Source organism: Osmia bicornis, unplaced genomic scaffold (genome assembly GCF_907164935.1).
Source record: "Osmia bicornis bicornis unplaced genomic scaffold, iOsmBic2.1, whole genome shotgun sequence".
NCBI lineage: Eukaryota > Metazoa > Arthropoda > Insecta > Hymenoptera > Megachilidae > Osmia > Osmia bicornis.
The window spans coordinates 1-12,295 of NW_025791458.1; the positions used below are offsets into that span (position 1 = coordinate 1).

The 12,295-nt window shown below is 41.1% G+C and overlaps 1 long non-coding RNA gene across 8 annotated transcripts; it reads right to left on the reverse strand.

Moving 5' to 3' along the window:
- Positions 1 to 399: 399 nt before the first annotated feature.
- Positions 400 to 2,108, reverse strand: LOC123989246. Of its 8 annotated transcripts, none has more exons than XR_006830490.1 (4): positions 2,008 to 2,108; positions 1,469 to 1,816; positions 894 to 979; positions 400 to 816 (listed from the first exon to the last, which is right to left on the reverse strand). It is a non-coding gene; the product is annotated as an uncharacterized LOC123989246 (long non-coding RNA). The 8 variants fall into 8 exon arrangements; XR_006830491.1 differs by having other exon boundaries at positions 1,969 to 2,091; XR_006830489.1 differs by having other exon boundaries at positions 1,907 to 2,091.
- Positions 2,109 to 12,295: the final 10,187 nt, after the last annotated feature.

Below are 12,295 nucleotides of genomic sequence, written 5' to 3' on the forward strand. Positions count from 1 at the left end.
TCAACATTTTAATAATATTAAATACATATTTCGAAAATATTACACGGATACTTCAACAATATCAATTCAACCTTTTAATAATATTAAATACATATTTCTAAAATATTACACGAATACTTCAACATTTTAATAATATTAAATACATATTTCAAAAATATTACACGGATACTTCAACAATATAAATTCAACATTTCAATAATATTAAATACATATTTCAAATGCAAATAAACAGATGTTCAAATAAAATTAAAACGTTTTAAAGTGCACAAAGAACAGTGTCATCTCAGACAACGCGTGTGCAATTTCAAACGTTTCAATTTTATTTTCCATTTTTTCTTTCTTTACATTCAAGATATCTATTTCATATTATTTCAATATTGAATTTACATTTTTCAAATATCTATTTTATATCCTATCGATATTTGCTTTATATTTTATAAACATTTATTTTACATTACTAATCTATCTCAAACAATTATTCTACCTCACACATTTTTATTAGTATTCACCGGACTATAAATAAACCAACAGTTAACATAACTCTCACGTATTTCGACCTCACACTTATATACAATTCATATACATTAGTTGTTCTGAAAATTACTTTCTAAGCTTGTAAAGTATTCAAATCGTATCAAACATGATATAATTCCTTTCAACAGATACAATTTTATTACAAACATTATATTTTAACTGTAAATGAAAATCCTTTTTTCTAATCAACCATAGAAAAGCACATTACATTTTATTGTATACATTGGAAACATTTTTTATATACATTATTTTTATCTTCAGCTTGCCTTCTTCTTCTTGCCACTACAAAATAACAAATTAAATCACTTATATATTATATATATATGTTATAACCAAACGTAATAATAATAAGTACTTACCAGTTACACCTTGCACTCGCAGAATCGGAATCGGACAAAATTGCACCTTGCTCTTGTATAATGCGATATGCTCTTTTCAATAACATCTAAAAAAAAAATTTTACAATTAATCCTATACCAATAACAGTCTTTTGGAACAGAACAAGTGTATATATGTGTATGTGTACTTAACGTTCCACAATAAAAAGTAATCAATAATAATCACTGATAAATAAATCAATAATAATAAAATACTAACTAATTACTTACATAAATGGAGCAATTCATATGCTACAAATTACCAATCATATTTCCCTATACATGCTTTCTACAACTTATTTATTAATATATATATATGTATATACATTTATAATAAATATATCAATTATTATTTATTTATATCATTTTATATATTATTCAATCCTTGTAAGTACATTTATAAATAATTAGAATTTAACAATGAATAACACCACCCACAACCGATAAAGGAACCGAATAACAAATTGTGCGACAACAAGGGGTGGTTGAAACACGATGGTACTTACAAGCGTACAAGTAAATGATACAAATAAACTAAATAATGTAAACATGCTTACCCTTGGGGAGCGTAACTAGATGATTTATCCCATGGTCCGGTGCAAATTTACAGTTAATAGTATACCGTCGTCCATATTAGATGATAGCATGCTACAAACGAAACACAATAAATTAATAAATGAAAACCATTCAAAAATACAACACATACCTGTTACGTACAAGGAAGTCTGCCTCATTTCTGGAGGAGCGCTTAATAAGCCTACAGCATGCAAAGGGAAAAAATCATGTATACAAACTAATTAGCTTACCTTACGAAAATAGCTATTTATAATGTAACGGGCGAGATACATTTCTTCTCTCATCGGGAGTGTCATCGTTCAACCAAATAAAATCCAAATATACTTTACCTGAAATCAATACAAAATTAGTACATAGTACAAGGTGACGGACCGTTCAATAAATGTTAAACAATGCAATCACTAATATTAAAAATCTACAATGTAAACAACAAGAATAGACAACTTAAATATCGAAGCACAAATAGAATTAAGTAAACGACAGGTCAACTACAACATGGGAAGACGCCATGACACCTAACTGAACATAGACTGCACGGCGTATAGAGGGGCACACGCAAGTAACGAATGGCTACAACGAAGAAGCCATAGGTGAAAAGATACGAGATGGTCAAATATACTAATTAATGTAACATGTACATCACTGATTACTAAGGGCGAAAATAGATTTAATAAAGCGATCCTTTTATCGTTTTGATGCTGGTTCATGTCGCGGAACTTTTCAAAATCAAAATGTGTCCGAGCACTAGCATTATGGTTTTCATAGATAATTCCTTTTTTATAACATGTACCCGCTTCTCTACATCTTTCACAGCTATTGCGACCTATATGTCCCTTCCGATTTTTTCAACATGCTCTTGCAGGAATTACATTCGAAAAATAAATATTTTTTATCCGACTTCGAAAAGGAGGAGGATACTCAATTCGATGAGTATATTTTTTTTTTTTTTTTTTTTTTTTTCTGGCTTTGTTCACCGATTACGCCGAGACGGATGGACCAATCGGAACGAAACCTTTTGCATCTTGTAGGATATGTCTTCCGATTGGTCCCGTTGAAAAAACATTTTGCATTTTTTCATTCCGAACGCTTTTTATTGCAAAAAAACGTGCTATTTCATGTACGTGCGGTATACGTTCGCAGATTACTCCGAGGCGAATGGACCAATCGGAATGAAACTTTATGCGTCTTGTACAGTACAACTCCCCATTGGTCCCGTAAAACAAATATTTTGCATTTTTTTATTCCCAACGACTTTTTTTTCTAAATGTACGTTCACTGATTACTCCGAGACGGATGGACCAATCGGAATGAAATCTTTTGCGTCTTGTAGGATATGTTTTCCCATTGGTCCCGTTGTAAAAACATTTCGCATTTTTTTATTCCGAACGGTATTCATTACTTCAAAATACGTTCTGGTTCATGTAATGCACCGATTGCGATGAGAGTTTTCACATTACGTAGATTGTTACGTCCCGTTTTACGGGGCGTTTATAATACGCTAAATATGATCTACGGATTCTGCCGCTTAAAGCGCTAAGGCGCACCTTGACCTACCTTTCAGGGGTTAAGGGAGATAGGATGGGAATCGAATAATCTTGATACGCGATTGTGGTTGTTTGAACTTGTATATATATTTTAATTGCTATCTATTACATACCCTTCGTTGTCTTCGGGTGTCGTCAACAAACGCTTTCCTTGCACGCGTCGGTCACTCACACTCGAGGTCTCACTTTACGCTTAACTCGCGGATTCGACAAAACGCTAAACTCGCGACGCGAGGGCTACACCTCGACCTTGGAAGATGCAAGCGGTTGGTGGTGGTCCTGCCGGCACACGGGTGCACTCCTGGAGCTTGTCCTATTATGGGCCTGGATCCTCAGACCTCGGGGATACCCTCGTGTTGAACCGTAGGCCGAGCACGTCGTTGATGATCCTCTTGGTTTCGAGGTAGCCAAACGCGGGTCGCGGAGGAACAGAGCTTCGTCTCTGCTTTACGGTATCACGGAACTGCCGTACTTGCGTTGCACCGATAACTTATACTCCCAAAAGGGGAGTAGGTCACGCTCTTTGCTTTACGAAAACCTGCAAGCAAAGGGTTTTCGCCATCGCATTCCGCAAGTTCCCTGATTTGGTATCGCGGTCGTCGCTAAGCGAGAAAACGCTGATGGTTTGCGGATTCCAGAGCAAGACCTCCTTGGAATGGCGAAAGACGAAAATGGGTTATAACTAGGGACGTAACAAGATCATTCCACGATGATTCCATTTCCCAAAATTTATGTAACTTCTTATTGTTAATAACTATTGTTATTATAATAAAATGCCTATTCTTTAGGGTTACGCTCCAAGGAATATACCGATCGCGATTTTTCAAAGTTGTCCCTGCAAGTAAACTTCGTTTCTTTACCAATTGGTTGCTAATACGGTATCCTTCGAATACTGCTCGTTCCACTAAAAAGTGTGAAATAAAATAATTTTAACAAAAAAAAAAAATCCGACTTCGAAATGCACTAAAAAGTATAAAATAATTTCTATTTCATTTATATCTGTATTCCACAGCTATTAATACAATCTACTTAATCGTTAAATAGGATACTAAATATATTTCAAAGTTTTCGGAGGCGGCGCAAAATTAAAAATACCCGAACAAACGGTGCTGCCAATAACGATTTGATTGTGGTATGGCAAACTTGGTAATTAATAAATCGTAAGAGAAAAATTATAGGCCCGGCTGAAAACATTTGTAATTGTAATGATTGTATCAGAAATTGGCAGCACTCCTGATGTACATGCACTATACTGCAGTTCACGAGAGACCATACTTAACTCGCGCCGCTCACCAGGTCTAGAGAGATTTTTAATAACGTGTGTTATTCCCTTCTCCAGTTTGCTTCTTATTGTACTTTGCGACCATATAAATGGTGGGCAGAAATATATGACGTACGATAACTGGAAACCGGTGATGGTATTGTAAAGTTTCACGATGCAATGAAAATTCTATTATTTTCCGGAAAAAAATGATGTGAACGCAAAGTAAGAAGCAAGCTGTAAAGGGGAATCACACGCACTATTAAAAATCTCCCTAGACCTCAGTAGGTCACTAGCGGCGCGAGTTAAGTGCGGTCACTCGTGAACTGCAGTATAGTTAATTCGCAATAGGTATATTGATTCCCATTGAATACTGTTTACTTGAAATTATCAAATGGGTCATTTGTCACTGGTTGCCGACACCTGAACTAGGATCTTCCTAGTAAAGGAAAAGTTTTTAATTTTGCGCCGCCTCCAAAAACTTTGAAATATATTTAGTATCCTATTTAACGATTAAGTAGATTGTATTAATAGCTGTGGAATACAGATATAAATGAAATAGAAATTATTTTATACTTTTTAGTGCATTTCGAAGTCGGATTTTTTTTTTGTTAAAAATTATTTTATGTTAATAATTTCAAGTACTTAGCATAGTTGGTCATTATTCATAGTGTTGGCTGTACCTATTGTCAGCTCCGCGTACTAATATATATATACTAATACTAATACTATTACTAATTCCAATTTCATATACTAATTACTAATCATACATTTTCCACTGTATTTTATTATCTAGGGCGTACTTATTATAGTTTCTTACTGTATTCCATATTCTAGCCCGCACTTATTGTTATACCAACGATATTATTTTATACTATATTGAGAAGAATCTGTTACGTCTCTAGTTAAAACCCATTTTCGTCTTTCGCCATTCCAAAGAGGTCTTGCTCTGGAATTCACAAACCATCAGCGTTTTCTCGCTTAGCGACGACCGCGATACGAAATCAGGAAACTTGCGGAATGCGATGGCGAAAACCCTTTGCTTGCAGGTTTTCGCAAGCAAAGAGCGTGACCTACTCCCCTTTCGGGAGTATAAGTTATCGGTGCAACGCAAGTACGCCAGTTCCGTGATAGCGTCAAGCAGAGACCGAAGTTCTGTCCGTTCGTGACCCGCAGTAGATCCGCGTTCAAGGCTACTCGAAACCAGCAAGATCATCGACGACGTGCTCGGCCGACGGTTCAACACGAGTGCATCGCCGCAATCTGAGATAGCAGATTCATAATTGGACCAAGTCCAAGAGTGCACCCGTGTGCTGTGCAGGACCACCACCAACCGCTTGTATCTCCAAGGTCGAGTCGTAGCCACGCGCCGCGAATCTAGTGTAACGTCCGAACCGCGAACATAGCGTAAAACGAAACCTCTCGAGTGAATGAACTGTGAGTGAATACAAGAACGAACGAGTGACGTACAACACCTGAAATCAGCGAAGGGTATGTAACGACAAACGAGAATATATATATATATTGAAAACCCATACACGTATCAACAATTACTAAACGCCCTATCCTGCATCCTTTATTACCCGCAAGGAAGGTCAAGGTACGCTTTAGCGTTTAAATCGGCAGAACCCAAAGATCAGAGTAACAGAGTAAGAACCACCCGTAAGGTGGGACGTAACAATTTGGTGTCAGAAGTGGGATAGTTTTCGTTAATCATACGGATTCACGTAATATTAAAATTCATTAATTTCCGTTGCTTAACGCGCCGTAACTTGACCAAACCCTTGTCCACTCACAACGCTCACTATGCCTCTCGTTCACGACACGATTCCCCCTCGCAACTCACCACTGCCTCCGGCAGCCTCGCCGTCCATAAGAGACACGAGGAGCCTCGGTCAATCCGGGACATCGCATATTGAATCATGGTTTATCACTGAAAGGGAGGAGAGAAAGGTGGATCGGATTTTAGAAAAAATCCCTGATTTCGACCCTGACAAGGTTTCGTTCGAAGACTTTCTAAACGCGATACACAAAGTAAAAGCACGAGTCCCCCCGGCCAGGAGACCACTTTTCTCGAATGTCTGATGGATAAACTGGTCCAACACGTTAAATTTTACGTAGAACAGCAAGAATGTACAAGCGTTGTAGATCTGTTAAAATTGCTCCGGAAAAGATACGCCCCTAACAAAACGTATAAGGAACTCTGCTTAGAACTCGCAAACCTCCCAATGAGAGATAATGAAACCGTTTTGGAATATACCCACCGTTTCACTAGGCTCCTTTATAAGGCATCAGCCAGCGGTCGCGACGAAAAGGGTAAAAACTTTGACCCCGAAAAATTTGACATCTTAGCAGGGCGAGCCTTCATCCGAGGCTTGCCAGCAAAATTAGTTCAGGCTGTAATGACCGCAAGAGAAACAACGCTCACCGGTATCATGGACGAGGCTCTTTTAATAGATAAGAATGATGCAAAAATGAAAAAATTGGCCCCTCCGGCAAATTCTCATGTTCATCCTTTACCAGCAGCCCCTCCTTCACCATACGACTACAATCGAACCTGGTCTGAATGGCGAGAACCGCCACCGCAGGTACAACCAGAATACCCTAGCCATCCCTGTGGCTCTTGCTATGCGAACACGGTCCAGCTCGCGGCCCCTCCGGCAAACACGTGCCAATCTCGGTACGCAGCTCCACCGTGCGGGTCCGGATGCCCACACGGCTATGCACCATACATACCCGCGCAGCCGTCTTGTTTCTGCGGGTGCGGCCACGCTCAAAGAGCACCACCCCAAGGTCCATATTATCATAATTACCATCACGCACACGGAACTCAATATTCAGGTCAAACAAACTATTCAAATAATTATTCACGCGGACCTAGTCGGCGCCATGGACCACGCCGACCACTAGGAAATAGCTATCCTGAACGTGGGCGCGATCCTCCGCCGAGACTAGATAACAGACCGTCGCGAAGTAATACGCCGGAAAGAGAAAATTTAAACTTCAATCGCGCCCGTTCACCCGCGGACCATCGAGCGGGCGCAGCTTTTACGCCTCGCCGCGATCACCACCAGCCACAAGCGAGTCCCCAGGACTCTTACAGGCTCCTTCGCCGCGAATCAGGATCCGCTCAAAGGAACTAAAGAAAGGAAACGGAGAATTTATTATAGACACCGGCTCGATGTTGAACTTGATTAAGTCAAACGCGCTACGGACCGACGCGCCGATCATTAAATGCGAGAGCGTCAGCGTAAAAGGACTGCAAGGATACATCGTTGCTGCCGGCATTATAAGCATTAAAATAAACGGAAGCCAAACTCTTTTTTACGTCGTTGACAACCCGGATTTCCCTGACGGAGTAATAGGATTATTAGGTAGCCCGTACCTCCTACAAGAAGAAAGCGAAATTTCTTTTCATCATAGAACCCTAGTAACGAACAAACGGCCGATTCATCCTATCGGATTCTCGAACTCACGGGAGATAAAAGAAACGCTGACATCTTCTCAACGCAACCAGCAAGCCCCGCGAGCGCTCCTCGGCGAACAGGAATGTATGGAAATTGCGTCCACCGATTGCACAGACAATAACGACGAAGACGCGGACCGCGCCGTCGAACGGCTGACCTAGCAGAATCCGTAGGAATCCAGTGACGAAACGCGCAACGTGACCGACATTACTGACCCACCTAGGCCGCTGACACCGCTGACAGACGAACAGTTGGAATTTCAAGGCGAAGACCTAGGAGACTATGTCGTCACGCAACAATCCGACGTTGAAAGAATCCATAAAATTAACAAAGCGTTAAAATTAGATCACTTAGAAGATAAACCGCGACGCATGGTTGAAAGTATCGTAACGCGTTACGCAGATAGATTTTTTATTCCCGGCGATCCCCTGGGAGATACGAAAACAATCGTTCACAACATCCCTGTGGACGACAAAACTCCGGTATTCACGCAACAGTATCCCTTCAGCGTTGACCAGGAGAAAGAAATATCAAAGCAAATTCAAAATTTAGAGGATCTGGGAGTAATAGTTCCCTCGAACTCACCATACAATTCGCCCCTCTGGCTAGTTCCGAAAAAACCGGATTCGAAAGGAAATGTGCGCTGGAGAATGGTCGTAGACTTCCGTAAATTAAACGCGAAAACAATCGACGACCGTTTCCCTATTCCCCGCATTTCAGATATTTTCGATCGGTTAGGAGGTGCAAAATATTTCGCTGTTTTTGATTTGGCAAATGGATTTCATCAAATACGCATGGCCCCGGAGGATCAGGAGAAAACGGCATTCTCAACTCCGGATGGACATTACTAATACGCGCGCATGCCGTTCGGTTTAAAAAACGCGGCTGCCACTTTTCAAAGGCTCATGCAACTCGTTTTGAAGGTATTAATTGGGAAAATCCTGTACGTATACATTGACGACATAGTAGTTTACGGACGCACCTTGGAGGAAATGGAAACACGACTCGAAACGTTATTCCAACGCCTACGCGACAATAACCTCACATTACAACCAGATAAGGCAGAATTCCTGAAAAAGGAGGTAACCTTTTTGGGCCATATCATCTCATCCGAGGGTATAAGACCAAACCCGGAGAAAATTCGAGCAGTAGAAAGTTTTCCGACTCCAACCACGCGCAAAACACTCAAACAATTTTTAGGATTGGTAAACTACTATAGGCGATTCATCCCGGATCTGTCACAACAGGCCAAACCTCTGACAGAATTAACGAGTCCCAAGAAACCATTTGCATGGACCGAAGCCCACCAAAAAAGTTTTGAAGAACTACGACAGACGTTGTGCAAAGAACCCGTTTTACGCTATCCGAATTTTGATGAGCCCTTTATTATTACCACCGACGCATCAGACATCGCTGTCGGCGCTGTCCTAAGTCAGGGCAAAATAGGCGAAGATCCACCTAACGCCTACGCATCGTTAGCTCTTGCGCCGGCTCAGCAAAACTATTCTACAACGGAAAAAGAATGCTTCGCGATCATTTTTGCGGTCAAACATTTCAGAACATATATCTATGGTAGAAAATTCACGTTAGTAACTGATCATCGCCCTCTACAATGGCTATTCTCGGTTAAAGACCCGGTGTCACGTCTAGCCCGATGGCGAATACTCTTAGAGGATTATAATTATGAAATCATATACAAACCGGGTCGTGTAAATGCAAACGCAGACGCCTTGTCAAAGATACCAAGTACCTTTTGCATTACCAATAATACCTTCGGAGGAACCCATCGCAACCTGGGTAAGCGCACGTCGTGCGGCCCAACTTAGGCCAAGTTATGAGGAACCACCATCCTTGATCCTGGATGAAACACAATCCATAGGGAATATAGAACCGGAAGAAATCGAGCCCAATGCAAACTCCACCATGAGGGATGACAACGTCACCACGGAGCAAGAGCATGAGGCACTGGCGAGTAGTACCCCAAAATCAAGAAAACGTGTATCTTGGGGGTCACCTCTCTCCACCCGGGAACCTACACAGCCATCCACGGATCAAGGTGATTCAGAACATGAACCGTCCTCGCACGACCTCTCGCATACAGATACCGTCGGACAACCGACACTCATCTCCTGGGATCTGCCGTCCCCTTCAGAGATACTAGACATACCGCAATCAACATTTAGGACCCCCGAATTTACTCGTGAATGGAAGGAAATCGACAATATTTACGCACCAGATCCACCGGTCACCACCAGCCCAACAACGGCTAAGTCAGCTCACTGCAAAATAGTAATTTCTAAAGCTCCTCTCACGGAGGGCCCTGGTAATATCGCGCATTTTATCCCTGCCGATGAAATTCTCACCAGCCCTACCTGCAGAACTTTAAAAGCTCTAGGAATGCTCTCCGAAACAAACCTGCTCACTGAAGACCTAACCGAAGGCCGTGTAATTGTTACCCAAGCCGAAGAAAGGCGAATCTTTAGCATCGTAGGCGCTAAATACTTCTTCCAGACTATCGAACAACACCAGATATCTTACTTATTGCATGCTCTAAAACTGGCAGCAAAAATAGAAGGAGTAGATAATCTTCGCATCCCAACGAGCGGAAAAACGATGCACCAGTTGGATGCGCAAACCCTACAACAACGATTGTCTGAAGTCTTCAACGAAGAACCGATCACAATAACAATATGCACAGGCGAAATACAAACTCCACCAGAAGATCATCGAGAGGATATCATTCGACATTATCACGAAAGTTTAATAGGAGGCCACAAAGGAGTAACCAAAACATATCAACGCATACGGAATGTTTTCGATTGGCCTAGAATGCATCGAGATGTAGAAGATTACATCCGATCCTGCAAAAGTTGCCAAGAACAAAAATTAGTGCTTATCAAAACACGAGAACCGATGCTTATTACAGATACTCCAGCCAAACCTTTCGATAAGGTAACATTAGACACAGTCGGACCTCTTCCTTTCACCCCAAGCGGAAATCGTCATATCCTCACACTGCAATGTCAACTCTCAAAATTTTGCATGGCTATTGCGTTACCAGATATCCGAGCCGAGACCGTAGCAGACGCCTTCTCGCGTTACTTCATCGCAATGTTCGGATCCTCACGGATCGCGGAACGTCGTTTATTAATCAAGTTCTTAAAGGAATAGCAAAGACTTTTAATATTGAACACGTTACCACCTCCGGTTACAGGCCTCAAACAAACGGTTCCCTTGAGCGTAGCCACCACGTACTCATTGAATATCTAAAACACTTCATAGAAAACAAGCATGACTGGGATATTTTCCTTCCTTTCGCAATGTACTCATACAACACATCGACACACGAGGCAACAAATTTTTCGCCTTATGAAGTAGTTTTCGGCCAGCTAGCAGAGATCCCTTCACTCCTATGACCCGCGAAGAACTCCTGACCTATCCAGCATACATTCAAAATTTAGTACAGAAATTAGAAGAAATCCGTCAAATAGCAAGGAAAAATCTTGAACAAAGCAAAGAACGCTCAAAATTACAGTATGACAAGAAAAGTAAAGAAGTCCAATTTTCTCCCAACGATCAAGTCTATGTATTGAAAGAACCACGTCTTAGTAAATTCGACCCTCATTATATCGGCCCGTTCAAAATCTGCGAAATAAGTGAAAATAACAACGCAATCCTCAGGGACGAACAAGGAAGAAAATTCGTAAAGCACCTCAACAAATTAAAAATCGCACATTCAAAAAATTTTGAAAACAAATCCGACAACACCTGGACACCTCCCCCTTTCGACCCTACTTGAACGAAAAGGTATTTATTTTAGGAAATCCAGTAAATAATAACAAACCACTAGATAGTGCGACCGAACCATCATGGGTCCCTGGTACCTGCTGTTAGGCATCGTCTCCATTCAGTTCACGATCGCGAACCATATGGAAGGCGACTACTCCGTTACCCGACTAAGGCACAACCCCGGACTATACCCCGAGAAACTAGCCCCGATCCGCACGTACCGGACGACGTGGAGACTAGTAACAGCTCTGGATGTAACGGAAATCCTAACCAGCCGCCCAGATACCATCTTTGCGGTAAACCGCATGAAGACCATGTGCAAGACCCAGAACATAACATCATGCCCCGCGGACACCCTAAGGGAAGACCTAGATAGAAAACTCGCGGAAGCAGTACGATATGAAAATTTATTAGCACACGCGCTCGGAAAGAATACGGTTAGAGTAAGACGAGCCCCTCTCGGATTCATCGGCTCGGTCAGCAACATTTTGTTCGGAACACTCGACGAAACTGACGCGGAGTATTATAACCGCGAAATCGATAAAATTTATAACGATCAAAAGCAAATAACGTCCTTAATTCATAATCAAACACACGTAATTAAATCCGAATTCCGTAAAGCTTATGATACGCTGAATATTCTTTCTAAATCGGCAACAACTATGAACACTAGAATCGAGCACATGCTTTATAAAACATCAGAAATTAGCAAACGAGAAGATCAACTAGAATTAGAACTAGCTATGT